The sequence below is a fragment of the Theropithecus gelada genome, chromosome 5 (genome assembly GCF_003255815.1).
Source record: "Theropithecus gelada isolate Dixy chromosome 5, Tgel_1.0, whole genome shotgun sequence".
In the NCBI taxonomy this organism is placed as follows: Eukaryota; Metazoa; Chordata; class Mammalia; order Primates; family Cercopithecidae; genus Theropithecus; species Theropithecus gelada.
The window spans coordinates 134,686,647-134,701,620 of record NC_037672.1 but is presented as its reverse complement, the minus strand read 5'-3'; the positions used below and the strand labels follow the sequence as shown (position 1 = coordinate 134,701,620).

The 14,974-nt window shown below is 37.9% G+C and overlaps 1 pseudogene; it reads left to right on the top strand.

Annotated features, from left to right (window-relative positions):
- Positions 1-7,005: 7,005 nt before the first annotated feature.
- On the top strand, positions 7,006-7,524 carry LOC112624370 (annotated as a pseudogene).
- Positions 7,525-14,974: the final 7,450 nt, after the last annotated feature.

The following is a 14,974-nucleotide window of genomic DNA, read 5'->3' as shown; positions in this document are numbered from 1 at the left end:
ATTCTAAAGACCAAATACAGACATTAAAATAAAATCATAGATTCAAGATCAAAACTCTATCATTTCTAAAATTATATGCCTCTTGTTTTCTTCCTTCTCAATGCAATCTTCTATTATTTAATAGAATAGATCTAGTTTCCACATCTGATAATTATTTTAAGAACTATTAATTATATTTCTAGTAACTAGTATATTTAAAATTTAAAATATTAATGTAGAAAAAATAGAAATGATGAATAGAAATTGAATACAACTATGGGAAAATAAGAATGACTTAAAAATTATCAAAAGTATCATTGCAATTAACATATTTTTTTTTAAACATAAAAATGAACTGATCATATGAGCAGGATATTATCTTAAAACACTGTTCCACATTCATTTTTGGTAGATGATGGAAAAATCTGAAGATTATGTTTTCATGAGAATAATGTTTCAGTTCGTTTGAAAGTACTTTCCTTTTTTTTAATGGAGAAACCAGATTGTTATGAAAGAAGAAAGAAGACTAGCACACTCATTCAAAGAGATGGTACATTTCCAGCCACAGTTGTTCACTGATACTTTATTGTTTTGTTGAGGCATTTGTCCCCTCTTCTATCCCATTCCCATTCTCAGAATGCCATTCCATTCCTCAGTCAGCAAGAGCACTGCAATATACTTAAATTTAAACCCAAATGGTTTTTATCGTTTGTTTGTGTGTCAAAAGCAAACATGTTTTCCTAAGTTATCTAGCAATTCATTTGTTTTTCTTTAAATTTCTAGATACTATCAAACTTTGAATGCATACAAATCTATGCTTATACTATAGAATTAAGAAAAATAATCCATCTAGTGTCATGTAATGGCTGAAGTTTTAACCAAGAGTTGTAAAATTTTTAAAAATAAAACTCTGCCTGCCAGACAGTTTCACATTTGGGAACTCGGCTTTGCTTCACATACCCTGGCATGTAAAATAGTTTCCACATTCTCAGAAACCTAATGGTAATTCCACATTGCTGTTTCCCTCTGGGGGTTCACAGCATTTGTATCAGATTGCAACCTCTCTAGAAGCTCATGTTCATTTAAAAATCTTTCCCCACCTTGAGCTTTGTTTGAATTTCTCATTCCATATTATTTTTCATGAGTTCAGTAGTTTTCAGGGAAAATAATTTCTTATATTAGTACTTAATTTTAACAATCAATAATATGAATTCTGCAGGTGAAGTTGGTGGCTGAGGATTACAAAGACTCTCAAAATGAAGGAACTAATGTAGAACATTAGATCTTATTTGCGAAACTCTCCATCCCACAACATCATAATCTAATATTAGTGTTGTTTTTATAAGAATATTTCTATGTATGAAAATACATAAATGAGAGGAAAAGAATTCTGACACTCAAATTATTTATAGATTAAAGACTGAATTATTTTTCTTACATGTGAAGTAAGGATATTGCATTAGGCTGTTCTTGTGTTGCTATAAAGAAATATCTGAGACCAGGTAATTTATAAGAAAAGTGGTTTAATTGGTTTACAGTTCTGCAGGCTGTACAGGAAGCACGGTGCCAACATCTGCTTTTGGGGAGGCCTCAGGGAGATTTTACTCATGGCAGAAGGAAAGCAGGAGCAGATACCTCACACAGCAAAAATACGAGTGAGAGAGAGAGTGTGGGGAGGAGATGCCACACACTTTTAAATGACCAGATCTCGTGTGAATTCAGAGTGGGAGCTCGCTTATCACAAAGGGGATGGCTCAAGTCATTTATGAGGGATTCATCCCATAATCTAAACACCTCTCACCAGGTCCTACCTCTAACAATGGGGATTTCATTTTAACATGAGATTGGGATGGGGACAAAAATCCAGACTATGCAATTCCACTCCTGGTCCCACCAGATCTCATGTTCTTGCCACATTGGAAAATACAATCATGCCTTCCCAATAATACTCCAAAATCTTTACTTATTCCAACATAAATTCAAAAGTCTAAAGTTCAAAGTCTCATCAGAGACAAGGGAAGTCCCTCACACCTATGAGCCTGTAAAATAAAATAAAATAAAATAAAATAAAATAAAATAAAATAAAACAAAACAAAACAAAACAAAACAAAACAAAACAAAACAAAAAAAAACAAGTTAGTTACTTCTAATATACAATGGGGATATATGCATTGGGTAAACATTCCCATTCCAAAAGGGAGATATCATCCAGAAGAAAGGAACTACAGACCCCATGCAAGTTTGAAACCCAGTAGGGAAGTCATTAAATCTTAAAGTTCCAAAGCAATCTCTTTTAAGTACATGTTCCACATCCAGGACACACTGGTATGAGGGGTAGAGTCCTAGTGCCTTGGGCAGCTCTGCCCCTGTGTCTTTTCAGGGTAAAGCTCCCATGCCTGCTCTGAGATTTTCGAATGCCTGCAGCTTATCCAGGCACAGGGTGCAAGCTGCTAATGGATCTACCATTCTTGGGTCTGTAGGGATGGTGGCCTGCTTCCCACAGCTCCACTAAGCAGTTCCCCACTGGGAATTCTGTGTGGGGCCACCAATCCCATACTTTCCCTCCAAACCTAGAAGAGGTTCTCTATGAGGGCCACCCCGGGGATGGGCTTCTGCCTGCGTACCCAGACTTTCTCATAAATTCTCTGAAATCTAGATGGAGGTTGCCAAGTCTTCACTCTTGCATTCTATTTGCCTGTAGGCTTAACACAATTTGGAAGCTGCCAAAGCTTATGGCTTGTGCTCTTTGGAGTGGCAGCCTGTGTTGCACGTGGGGCCCTTTGGGCCATGGCTGCAGCTGGAATGGTGGGGTTTCAGGGAGCAGTGCCTCAAGACAGCACAGAGCAGTGAAGCCGTGGGCCTGGCTTACAAAATCATTCTGTCCTCCTAGGCCTCAGAGCCTGTGATAGGAAGGATTGCCTCTTAGGTCTCTAAAATGCCTCTGAGGTTTTTCCCCAGTGTCTTGGATGTTAGCACTTGGTTCCTTTAGACATTTAAGTGGCTCATGGTTCTACAGGCTGTATAGGAAGCATAGTGCTGGCATCTGCTTCTGGGGAGGCCTCAGGAAGATTTTACTCACAACAGAAGGCAAAGCAGGATCAGACACTTCACATGACAAAAACAGGAGCAAGCGAGAGTTGGGTCTGTCTGGCTCAAGCTGGGTATCACCAAAAGCATGGCTCAAGCCATTCATGAAGGATCTGCCCCCATGATCCACATACCTCCCACTGGGCCTCACCTCCAACATTGGGGATTACATTTCAACATGAGATATAGATGGAGACAAATATCCAAACTATATCAGATTTAAGATTTAAAAAGGATGGCCATGTGCAATGGCTCACACCTGTAATCCCAGTGTTTCAGGGGGCTGAGGCAGGAGGATCACTTGAGCCCAGGAGTTTGAGACCAGCCTGGGCAACATAGCGAGATCTTGTCTCTGCCAAAAATGAAAACACTGCTCTAGCCTGGTGGTGAGTGTATGTGTTCCTGTCTACATGGAAGGCTAAGGTGGAACATTGCTTGGGCCCAGGAGTTCAAGGTTACTGTGACCTGTGATCATTCCATTGCATTCCAATCTGGGTGACAGAGTGGGACCCTGTCTCTGAAAATCATAATAACAATAATTGTTATCATTTAAATTTGGCTGAAATATGTGAGGATGAGTAATTTGGCCTAAATTATCTGCCTATATTGCTAAGTCATTGGAAAACCGCAGTGCAAAACTTCTGATTTTCTGTACAATCTAATCATAGCCAGTAATTGTATCTAATGAAATTTTATGTATAGTAACCACAACTAGGTTAAGTGGAAATATATTTTTAATACATGCTTTTTGATGATAATGGTTAAGTGGTGAAAAAGTAACTGAATTAAACTTATTTATATTTTAACAAATACAGCTTTGTCTAGGTAAAATCGATGAGCATAATTACAGTATTTCTCAATAAAGTCTATTTTAGATTTGAAAATATATTTTCACATACGATAAATACATTGAATCCTTTTATTTTCTTCTGGAAATTTACTATATGTAAAACAGAAGGGGGGAAGGGAATTAAAGGAAAATGTCCATTCTTTTAACGGCCTTTAAGTATCAAAGTAAACAGAAAATAACCTATTTCAACTACTGTTCCCATTGCTAAAATAGTCCTTTATAAATTTAAGAAAAAATATTAGTAGCAAAAATATGATGTAAACGATCATAGAAATTGGACAGTTTTTTTTTTTTTTCTCTAAGCTTAACTCTTGCAGACAATTTATATGACAGTAGACTGCATTGGCTTATCTATGCAATCTTTTATTTATTTGTTTATATATACCTTGTCACTCTACTCCTCTATCAGGAAAGGTTGTTGCCAACGTGCATAATATTTTTGTAGCCTGTCTGAAAGTATCAAAATCAGCACTAATAAACCCAGTATACAATTTTTCAGTTTAGTTAAGTAGTATTGACTGAACCACTGCAATATGAATCAAAATAAGGTGCGTTTTCACTTATTTTTTTCAGGTACACTGCTGACAAGATTTGTGGGTAATGACTGAAAAGAAAATGTTATTTTCTTCTCATGTTTTGTTGTTGCTAATGTTGTTGGTGTTTTACATGTAGTTATGAGTTTCAATAGACTTCTCCCTGAACCACAAAGGTGAATTTTAAAATGGTATGTACATTAACATCAGACATGTATAGTATAAACAGTTTAATTTCTCATATTAAGAGGTAAAATGTATCAAGGATGGCTAGCCAAAAATGCAGTCACAGAAATCAGTCCAAAGTTTTCAAATGGAGAGTGTCAGTTTAACCAGGGATACCTGGGGATTGAATTTAGAGTGTTCCCCTTTTCTATCTGCTACTTGGATACTTCCCTTGCTGAGAAACATTAGCTGATCAGAAAAATAAGCTGGGTTCTTCTTCTTCTTCTTCTTTATTTTTTTCAGATAGGATTTCACTCCCATCACCCATGCTGGAGTGCAGTGGCACTATCTCAGCTCACTACAGCCTCTGCCTCCCAGACTCAAGGGATTCTCCCATCCCAGCCTCTAGAGTAGCTAGGAATACACGCACATACTACCGCTACTAGCTAATTTTTTGTATTTTTAGTGAGATGGGGTTTTACCATGTTGGCCAGGCTGGTCTCAAACTCCTGACTTCAAGTGATCCTCCTGCTTTGGCCTCCCAAAGTGCTGGGATTATAGGCATGAGCCACTGCACTCAGCCCAAGATGGGTTATTTTCTATATGTAGTAAAATCTATCTGCTCAGTTTAAAGAAAGACTAAAGAGTATGTTTTTTGATGAATAATAAGTTCTTCTCTGAATAACTGAACATAATGAAAGCCAAATTCTTGTTTTCTCTGTAGGAAAAAAATAGAGAAAGAGACTTTCTTTGCCAAATGTAGTACTCATGACAGGCTGTTATACATACTAAAGCTTTCTGAAACCCCACTGTCTGTATTATGGTAAAAGTATAAACTTTTATGTCTCAGGTGTACACCATTAAAGCGATCAGAATAAGAAAACATGTATTAGAATAGCACATTCACATCTGATTGATGAAGCAAATGTTCCTTAGTACACAGATTGCTCCAACTGCTCCATTGTATACAATTTCCTTGTGATTTAGAAATCAGTCTACTTTTGGCTTGCTGATTTTTATGAGATTTGATTTTATGATATTTGATACCTACATAGAAGTGGTCACTGCCATATTCCACAACTGACTCAAAAGAGAACTCTTTATAAAGATTTATACATATTATAAACCACCCACCCTCATATTGAAAAATCTTTAAAAAATAATCTTTCTATCACCCACCATGTACCCTATGATAGCACCTGCAGATTTTCTATAACGAGATTAGAGAATCAAACCTAAACATGCAATATTCCCTGACAATTTTTAAATGATTATATTGATGGGAATCTATTCATGTAATGATTCATCTTTGGTCTTAATTCTACAGAATAAAGAGAAAAGCATATATAGAGAGGTCTCCATATTATATCCTTACTATAAAATAAAGAAGCAAATAATTGGTTGTCCAATTTTTAGTGAAGTCTTTCTACATTATTATTAATGATGGTCTCCCATATAGAATAGGGTTTATATATCAATTAATATATTATAAAAGAATGATATAATTCTTCCCCAGAATCAGACTAAAGACATAGAACGGCCTTTTTTTCTACAGATCAGAATGATGGATAGAATATTCCTGGAAGAACCATGATTGTCTTGAGCTCAACCTGACACCTACTGAACACTGTCAAATATGACTTGGTATGTTCCATATGAACGTATAATATGAACTATATGATTGTATACCCTGCATCATATGCCTTTATATCTTTATCAACAAATTCTAGGGGTTTTTTTTTTTTTTTTTGAGATAGAGTCTCACTCTGTCACCCAGGCTGGAGTGCAGTGGCGCGATCTTGGCTCAGGGCAAGCTCCGGCTCCCGGGTTCACGCCATTCTTCTGCCTCAGCTTCCCGAGTAGCTGGGACTACAGGCACCTGCCACCGCATCAAGCTAATTTTTTGTATTTTTAGTAGAGACAGCATTTCACCGTGGTCTCACTGTGGTCTCAATCTCCTGACCTCGTGATCCACCCACCTTGGCCTCCCAAAGTTCTGGGATTACAGGTGTGAGCCACCGCACCCGGCCATTATAGGGTATTTTCTTATATTTTCATTTATATGTTGAGTACACTTATCTAAGAGATACTACTATTTGACTTCTGAAACACCTCAGGATTTGAACATTATTTAAATTCTGAAAAAAGAAAACAAGAAAAATTCCCTTTCTTTCTGTCCTTCATTTAAAAGGACATTTACCATTTAAAAGAGCGAATTAGATCCCCATGAACACCCTTGTGGGTGACAGATGACGGGCCACACTCCCTGTCGGGGGTGGGGTGTGGATAGCATGGGTTGCACAGGCTGGGGTCAGGGATGACAGGAGGAAGTGGATTTTGGCTACTCAGCCTGTTCCCAGGACCTGTCGCACCAATAGAGGTACAATATGGATGGTGGGCTCACGGCCTTTCTTTACCCCAGTGGATTCTATAGAACACACTGCCAGTCTCTTGTCATCCATTTACCCGGCTTCTTTTGATATCCATTTGAAAGAACTGGAGAAGAGTGCTTTTGAGGCCAGGCTTTTGAGCTGATTCTCAGCCCTCAGTCAAAAGAATCAATTCTATAATTCCCTTCCTCCTCTCCACGGAAGAAGGATCATTTCCCTAGAGGAAACTCAGACGATATGAGAAGCTGCAGAAGAAAGACACAAGTCCTACGAAGCTGAGGTCTTGAAGCAGCTTGCAAAGGATGGAGAAATAAGTGGTTTAGAAAGCAATAGAAGAGAACAATAACTTCAGTAAAATGGCAAAAAGAACCTGACCCACAAAATGGAAGCTAATGAAGAGAACAAAGAGGCACAGATAGCTGTCAAATTGGAGTGTTTGCCGGAGAAGGATAAGCATATTGAACAAGTGCAGAAGAACAAAGAATCCAGAGGTCCTGCTGATGAGACTGAAGCTGACTAGTTTGTTCTGAGAACTGACTTTCATCCTCTATTTCCTAAATATCCAAAAACTACTGGCAAGTGTCATTTATTCTGTCCTTTCTGACAATACTCTAGAAGCTAATGTACAGCTGTATGCATAAACCCATACTGTAAGATGTTGGTTTAGGGGATAAAGGGGTGAAGTGAAAGTGTGGTTCTTTCTAATGTAGATATTTTTCTCGTTGCATCTTTTTTCAGTACACTTGGTGTGCTGGGCTAATGGCAAGTACGGTATTTGCTCTGTGAAAACATATTGTGAAGAGTATGTAGTGGCTTCTTTCAAACTTTTAAATGCTGAGTATATGTTCACTTTTCAATCCCAATTGTGTCCCAATCTTACCAGATGCTTAAATAGTTAAGTATCTTACAAGATATTTAAATAGTTAATAAAACTGCACAGTACTATTAGTGGCAGTGACTTCAAAAAAATAAAGAGAGGCCTGGTATGGTGGATCACACCTGTAATCCCAGGACTTTGGAAAGCTGAGGTGGGAGGATCACTTGAGGTCGAGTTCGAGACCAGCCTAGACAACATGATGAAATCCTGTCCCTTTTAAAATACAAAAATTAGCCGGGTGTCCTGGCAGATGCCTGTAGTCCCAGTTACTCGGTAGGTTAAGGCAGGAAAGTTACTTAAACCTTGGAGGTTACAATAAAACGAGATCATACCACTGTACTCCAGCCTAGGTGATACAGCAATACTTCATCTCAAAATAAATAAACAAATAAATAAATAAATAAATAATAAAATAAAAAAGAAGCATTATATGAATGTTTTTAAACTAGACTTGTGATTCTCTTGGTCCTCTGAATTTTACAGACAAATTTAATTCTCATAATAGATGACAGAAGAATCTTCCTTGAGGCTTTGACCAGCCCATAGATCCGTAAGTTGAACCCATGACCAGAGAATTTCCCATCTTCTTTTAAGCACCCTAAACATATAAATTAATGAAAAAGTAGGGATTGTTAGTTTGAGAGAAGCCCTAATAAGAGAGATGGAGACCAAAATACACAACAGAAAAATGTAAAAAAGGAAATTGGAGAAAAGAGACACCTTTAGTAATTAAAAATTCAAGTAATTTATTATTAATGTACTAATAATTGTATGTATGTGTTCAGAAATTTTTAGAAAATATGCATTTGAAATATTAGAAGATAAAATCTAGAAAGTATCTTGAAATGTTAGAAAACCGAATAGACAGGTAAAGAAAATTAGAGGATCAATATGACATCACCTAAAAATATTTCCAAAAATAAAAAAAATAGAGAAAAGGAGAGGTATAAAATATCAAAGAAATCATTCAAGGGATTTTCCCAGCACAGTAGAGAATGTTTCCAAAGTGAAAAGAAACTATTTCGTTTCTGGCACCCTTGTACTAAAGCACATCACATTGAAATTCTAGAAAACTGAAGTTTGGCAAAGAGAGGATCCTAAAGGTTTTGAGAGAGGGAGAAGATATAGATATAGGTTACATGAAAAGGATCAGGACTCATAATTGCATCAGAGATTTCAGTAGTGGTACAGGCAACCAGTTGAAAAAACAAAAATGAAAACAAAATAAAAGCACTTTCAACGTCCTGGGTGGGACTTGTTCCCAAAATAAAACTGCATATTTTATCAGCCATCAGTCAAATATGAAAGTAGAAAAACATTTTCTTCACATATGCATAATCTCAAAAATTATCTCCACTCCTCTTTTTTCAGTAAGTTGCTAGCTGATGTACTCCACCACTGATGTATAAGTTTTGCATCAACTGAACTGGATCAGGGATACCCAGATATATGGTTGAACATTATTTCTGAGAAAGTCCGTAAGGATGTTTTCAGATGAAATTAACATTTGGATCATTAGACTCAGTAACACAGATAGCCTTTTTCAATGTGAGTAGGCATCATTCAATCCATTGAGGCATGAATAGAATAAAACATGGAAGAAAGGAGGATTTACCCCTTTGTCTGTACCACTCCTTTAGCTGGCATGTAATTATTCTCTTGCCCTGGGACGAGGATATACATCATTTTGTTTCCTTGATTCTCAAGCCTTTAGACCCAGACTGACTTACACGACTGGCCTTTCTGTGTCATCACTGTCTATGTGATGGATCATGGGACTTCTCAGCTTCCATAACCATACGAATCAGTTCTTTAGAATAAATCTCTTTATCATACAAAGAAATTAGCCGGGCGTGGTGGCGGGCACCTGTAGTCGCAGCTACTCCGGAGGCTGAGGCAGGAGAATCGCTTGAACCCAGGAAGCGGAGGTTGCAGTAAGCTAGGATCGTGCCATTGCACTCCAGCCTGAGCAACAAGAGTGAAAAAAAAAAAAAAAAAAAAAAAAAAAAAAAAAAAAAAAAAAAAAAAAGAAAAAAGAAAGAAAAGAAAGAAAACTAAACTTCTGCCAGAAGTTAAATTCTATGTAGACTCAAACCAAGACTAAACTGTGACTAGCCTTCACCCCTGTACATAGTCATAATGAAAACCTGAATACTAATAAAACAATAAAATTATATTTTGAGAATGAAGTGACAAGTGTGAAATATGGAAAAATATGGTTTAAAACATGGGAAACAAAAGAGAACTTAGTCTTCAATTTTCATGGTAGGAAGCCAATAGATACTGTCTTCAAAAAATCAAGAAGCAGCAACATAAGCATATATTTTATAGATGTGAAGAAAAATGCCTAACAAAAGAGCTAAGAGAATGGGACAAGGGCATGTGACTGCTATTTCTCTTCATAGGCTTTATACATCCTTTTGATTGTTGAAACTGTGTGAAAGTAAAATTAAAGAAAATGAATGGCTATGTTTCAATGCTTCAATATTGGTATCGCTAAACAATATTATGTTATCGATAAGGTGTTGCCCTTACAGAAACATTCTGATTTTTTAAAGAATAGTTGAATTTCACAGGAAGTTTTCTGCCAGCTGTTTTTTTATTTTTATTTTATTTTATTTTATTTTATTTTATTTTATTTTATTTTATTTTGAGAGGGCGTCTTGCTCTGTCTCCCAGACTGGAGTGCAGTGGCACAATCTTGGCTCACTGCAACCTCCGCCTCCCGAGTTCAAGCGATTCTTCTGCCTCAGCCTCCTGAGTAGCTGGGACTACAGGTGTGCGTGACCACGCCCGGCTAATTTTTGAATGTTCAGTAGAGACAAGGTTTCACTATGTTGGCCAAGCTGGTCTCAAACTCCTGAACTCAGGTGATCCACCCGCCTTGGCCTCCCAAAGGGCTGGGATTACAGATGTGAGCCGTCGCACCTGGTCTCCTAGGCGCTTTTTTGGGAAGCTGTTGGAAGTGGTATTTATTTCTTGATTTGGTTTTCAGCTTGGTCATCAGTAGTGTATAGAAATGCAACTGATTTTTGTTCATTGATTTTTGTATCCTGGAAGAACTAGTAGCAGTAATACTGAAGCTGTTCAAAAACAAACAAACAAACAAACAAACAAACAAAACCAAGGAAAAGGGAATCCTCACTTATTAATTCTAAAAAGAAATTTCATTTCTTGCAATGGAAGAACAAACAAAACAGAGCAGCTAACTGAAGTCTGCAGAGCTTTGCAGACCTTTAAATGCTCAGCCCTTAAAGAAGATCTGTTATGTGAGATGAGGGTATTAGAAGGAATTTGGGACCCTGAAATATGAGATGAAAATATCTCTATTTTATCTCAAGGATGCCGTCCCTGCATGACTCTCCTGAGCCCTCATAGCTTACATCTGTGCTAAAGATGTTGAAAAAGATGTTTCCTCTCGGAAAGGCAGATAGAGGAGCTCCTCTTCTGATAATTGGCCAGTAACTAAGTGATAGAGATGGGAGAAGATTTTATACCCAAAGAGCTCCCATGTACACGAGTCAGCCAACTACCCCCAAGATTGAAATTTTATCAATAGAATCTAATATAAGTAGGATAAGAAATAATTCATTCACTTTGGGGCACTTTCTTGGAACACAGAATATAAACTCTGGCAAGACACTGGGAGGTGGAATATCCTCACTGTTAAGGCTGTCAGAAGCCTAAAAAAAGCAACAGCCAGCGCTGAGTGATATGAAAATGATTGCGTTTCCCTGGCTTAGTGGAGCCACGAATAAAGTGGCTGTGCAAGATGGACATTTTGTAATGGATAGATTATATGAAGATCAGCTGGGCATTAGGGCCCGGAGGATATATGAGAAATGAGCTGTTAAAAGGAGCACTAACGCCACTGTGAATTTTATTTCTTCTCCAGACAGAGACTAAGAGTTTGAGGGGTAACTGCTAATAGAACCGAGTTCCTTACTGTCCATTGAGATGATTGGGCTCTGAAATAATAGAAGCCAGATGGCATCACTTAACTAGAAAATAGGGCATGAAACTACATTTACCTAAAGCAATGCTTGAGGGGTGAACAAAAGCACTGCCTCACAAGGAACTGTGGAAATGAATCACAGAATATGGTGTTCTGAAGAACAAAATAGAATGGCAGCCAAAGAGTGTGTTATCTAACATCTACAGTCAGTAAAAGACAACCATGGGAGGAATTAGATACTAAAAGTGTCCTCTGAAAATTCTGTGATTTTTTTTCTCAAGTCCCAGTCCTAAGCTAAGTTTTAAACTTGAAATCTATTTGACTGAACTGGTCACTAGGCTCCTAATATGAATAAACCTGTGACCTTGCAAGGAATATATATGGTAATGGTTTCTCCAAACCATTACCCAGAGCAACCTATGGCCATTTACACAGGCATTTTGAGGAATTATTGAACACCAGGATTGAGTTGGCACTTGTAACTAAAGAGTCAAAGTGTCACCACCGTCCCACTTTTAGAAAGGAGGTCTATGGGAGCCAGGTAGTAAATGAAGTCCTGGTTGAAGTTCAGCTCCCACTTGGTTGCCTGGGTCCATTACTCTCTTAGTGGTCATTTCCTCAGTCCCTGAGTGTGATATTGGAATGGACATAATTGGCAGTTGGGATAAATTTCACACTGAGTACTTGGTCTTTGGGACAGGCCTTTGTGGAAAGCCAAGTAGAAAACTTACAAAATGACTTCAAAGTAGAACAGCAAAAGTAGTATTACATACTGGGGAGGCAGGGACATGGCAGATATTCTACCTGTAAAAACCTAAAAGAAGGAAGGATGTGGTTTCTTATTTTGTAATTAATTTAATTCACTAGTTTGATTCCTAAAAAAAGTGAAAGGATTGTAGAAAAATGCTTAAGACCACTGCAAACTCAACCAGTGGTAGCTCCAACCACATTGCTATAAGAGATGTGAAATTGTTGCTAGAGTAGATTAACAAGGCATTCGGTATGTGGAATGCAGATATTTTGATTAGGCAAGAGGATGATGAACAGTTTCCATTTACCTTAGATGGATTACAATATTCATTGACAGTTCTGCATTAGTACCATACTAATTTTCCTACCCTCTTCCTTAATATATTATGAAGATATTTTTACTACCTGAATATTCCACAGGATATCACACTGATCCATTAAAACAATGACATTACCCTAATTGGACAGTACGAGCAAGAGGTAGCTAAATCTACACTATTAGAGCTTTGGTGTCTCACGCATATGCTCCAGAGGATGAAAAAGAAACACTCTGAAGATTCAATGACCTGACACTTCAGTCAACTTTTTAAGGTTCATGACCTGTCAGTTCCCACCCATAATAAATAAAGTACAGCTCTTGGTAGACCTCATTGAGTTCTTGAGGCAACATATCCCAGATTTAGCAATACTGCTCCAGGCCAATATACTGGGTGACAAAGAAGGCTGCAGATTCGTTGAGCTCTCTGAAGCGGGTCTAGGCTGAGGGGCAAACTGTTCTGCCACAGTGATTCATCAAGCCCTATGGTGTCAATGATTGCAAACTATATGGTATGATATATTTGTGTCGCCTCTGTGAGAAAATTACAACAAAGTCCCCTGGAATTCTGGGAAAAAAGCCAACCCATCCTCAGAAGAGATTTGTGTATCGTTTTAGAGGTAGCTCTTGGTATGTTCCAGGGCTTCCATAGACATGAAACATTGGATGATAGGCCACCAAGTGAGTAGGCATCAAAGAACTGTCCCTATGATCTGAGTTATGTCAGCTGTTCCAAGTCATAAAGTTGAATGGGATGAAAAAGCAGTTCATCCAAAAATGGAAATTGTACATCTGAGATTCAGCAGAGAACAATAAGCATGAATAAGCTGAGGAGCAGGCAGCCCAGACTCCCAGGTTACCCACTACAGTAGCACCAGAACCTCTTCCACGGTTGTCACCTATGGGGGATGATAATAGTAGCTAGCAGAGAAGGAAAATGCCCAACTTCTACTTTATGATTAGGACATACTGACATGAAAGAAGCAGCTAAGAATGTACTGAAGCTACATTACAGTCACATTCAGGGGTGGTTTTAAAAGGTAGTGAGAAAAATAATTTCTTATTGAGTAGAATTGTGAGGAGTATGCCTATTAGTTAGTTCTCATGCCACTAGTAAAGACTTATGTGAGACTGGGTAATTTAAAAAAAAAAAAAAAAGAAAAGAAAGAAAAAAACAGAAGTTTAATGGACTCACAGTTCCACATGGCTGGGAAGGCCTTACCATCATGGTGGAAGACAAAATAGGAGAAAGTCATGTCTTATGTCTTATGTGGCAGGGCGGCAGGCAAGAGAGCGTGCACAGGGGAGCCCCCCTTTATAAAACCATCATATACTATTCACTATTATTTATCAGATATTTATTCACTATCATGAGAAAGACCTGCCTTCATGAATCAATTACCTACCACTGGGTCCCTTCCACAACATGTGGGAATTATGGGAATTATAGAGAATTATCATTCAAGATGAGATTTGGGTGCGGACACAAATTATATCACTAACCATTCATTTTGTTTAAGTGGTCAAGTGGCTGAATGTGGGAATGTGTACAGACTTCTGGCAGTGACTAATGGCTTGACTATCTGGTTATGGGCCTGGAAAGAAAATTATCAGAGATCAGATATCTCAATATTATATTTTATAAAGATTCAGTATGCAAAATTACATAGCTTTCAACTTGCAAAGAAAGTGACACTTAGTAAGCTCATCACATTTCGTATTTTTTCTATGTCAAAAAAATTTCCATCCAGGCACTGTGGCTCATGCTTGTAATCCCAGTACTTTGGGAGGCTGAGACAGTCGGACCAGGAGGGCAGGAGTTCAAAGTCAGCCTGGCAAAGATGGTAAAACCCTGTCTCTACTAAAAATACAAAAATTTGGTGGGTGTGGTGGCTGATGCCTGTAATCCCAGCTACTCGTGAGGCTGAAGCAGGGAATTACTTGAACCTGGAAGCAGAGGTTGCAGTGAACGGAGATCATGCCACTGCACTCCAGTCTGGGTGACAGAGCAAGACTCCATCTCAAAAAAAAAAAAAAAAAAAAATTCCTTTGAACAATTTAAAAGTTTTCCA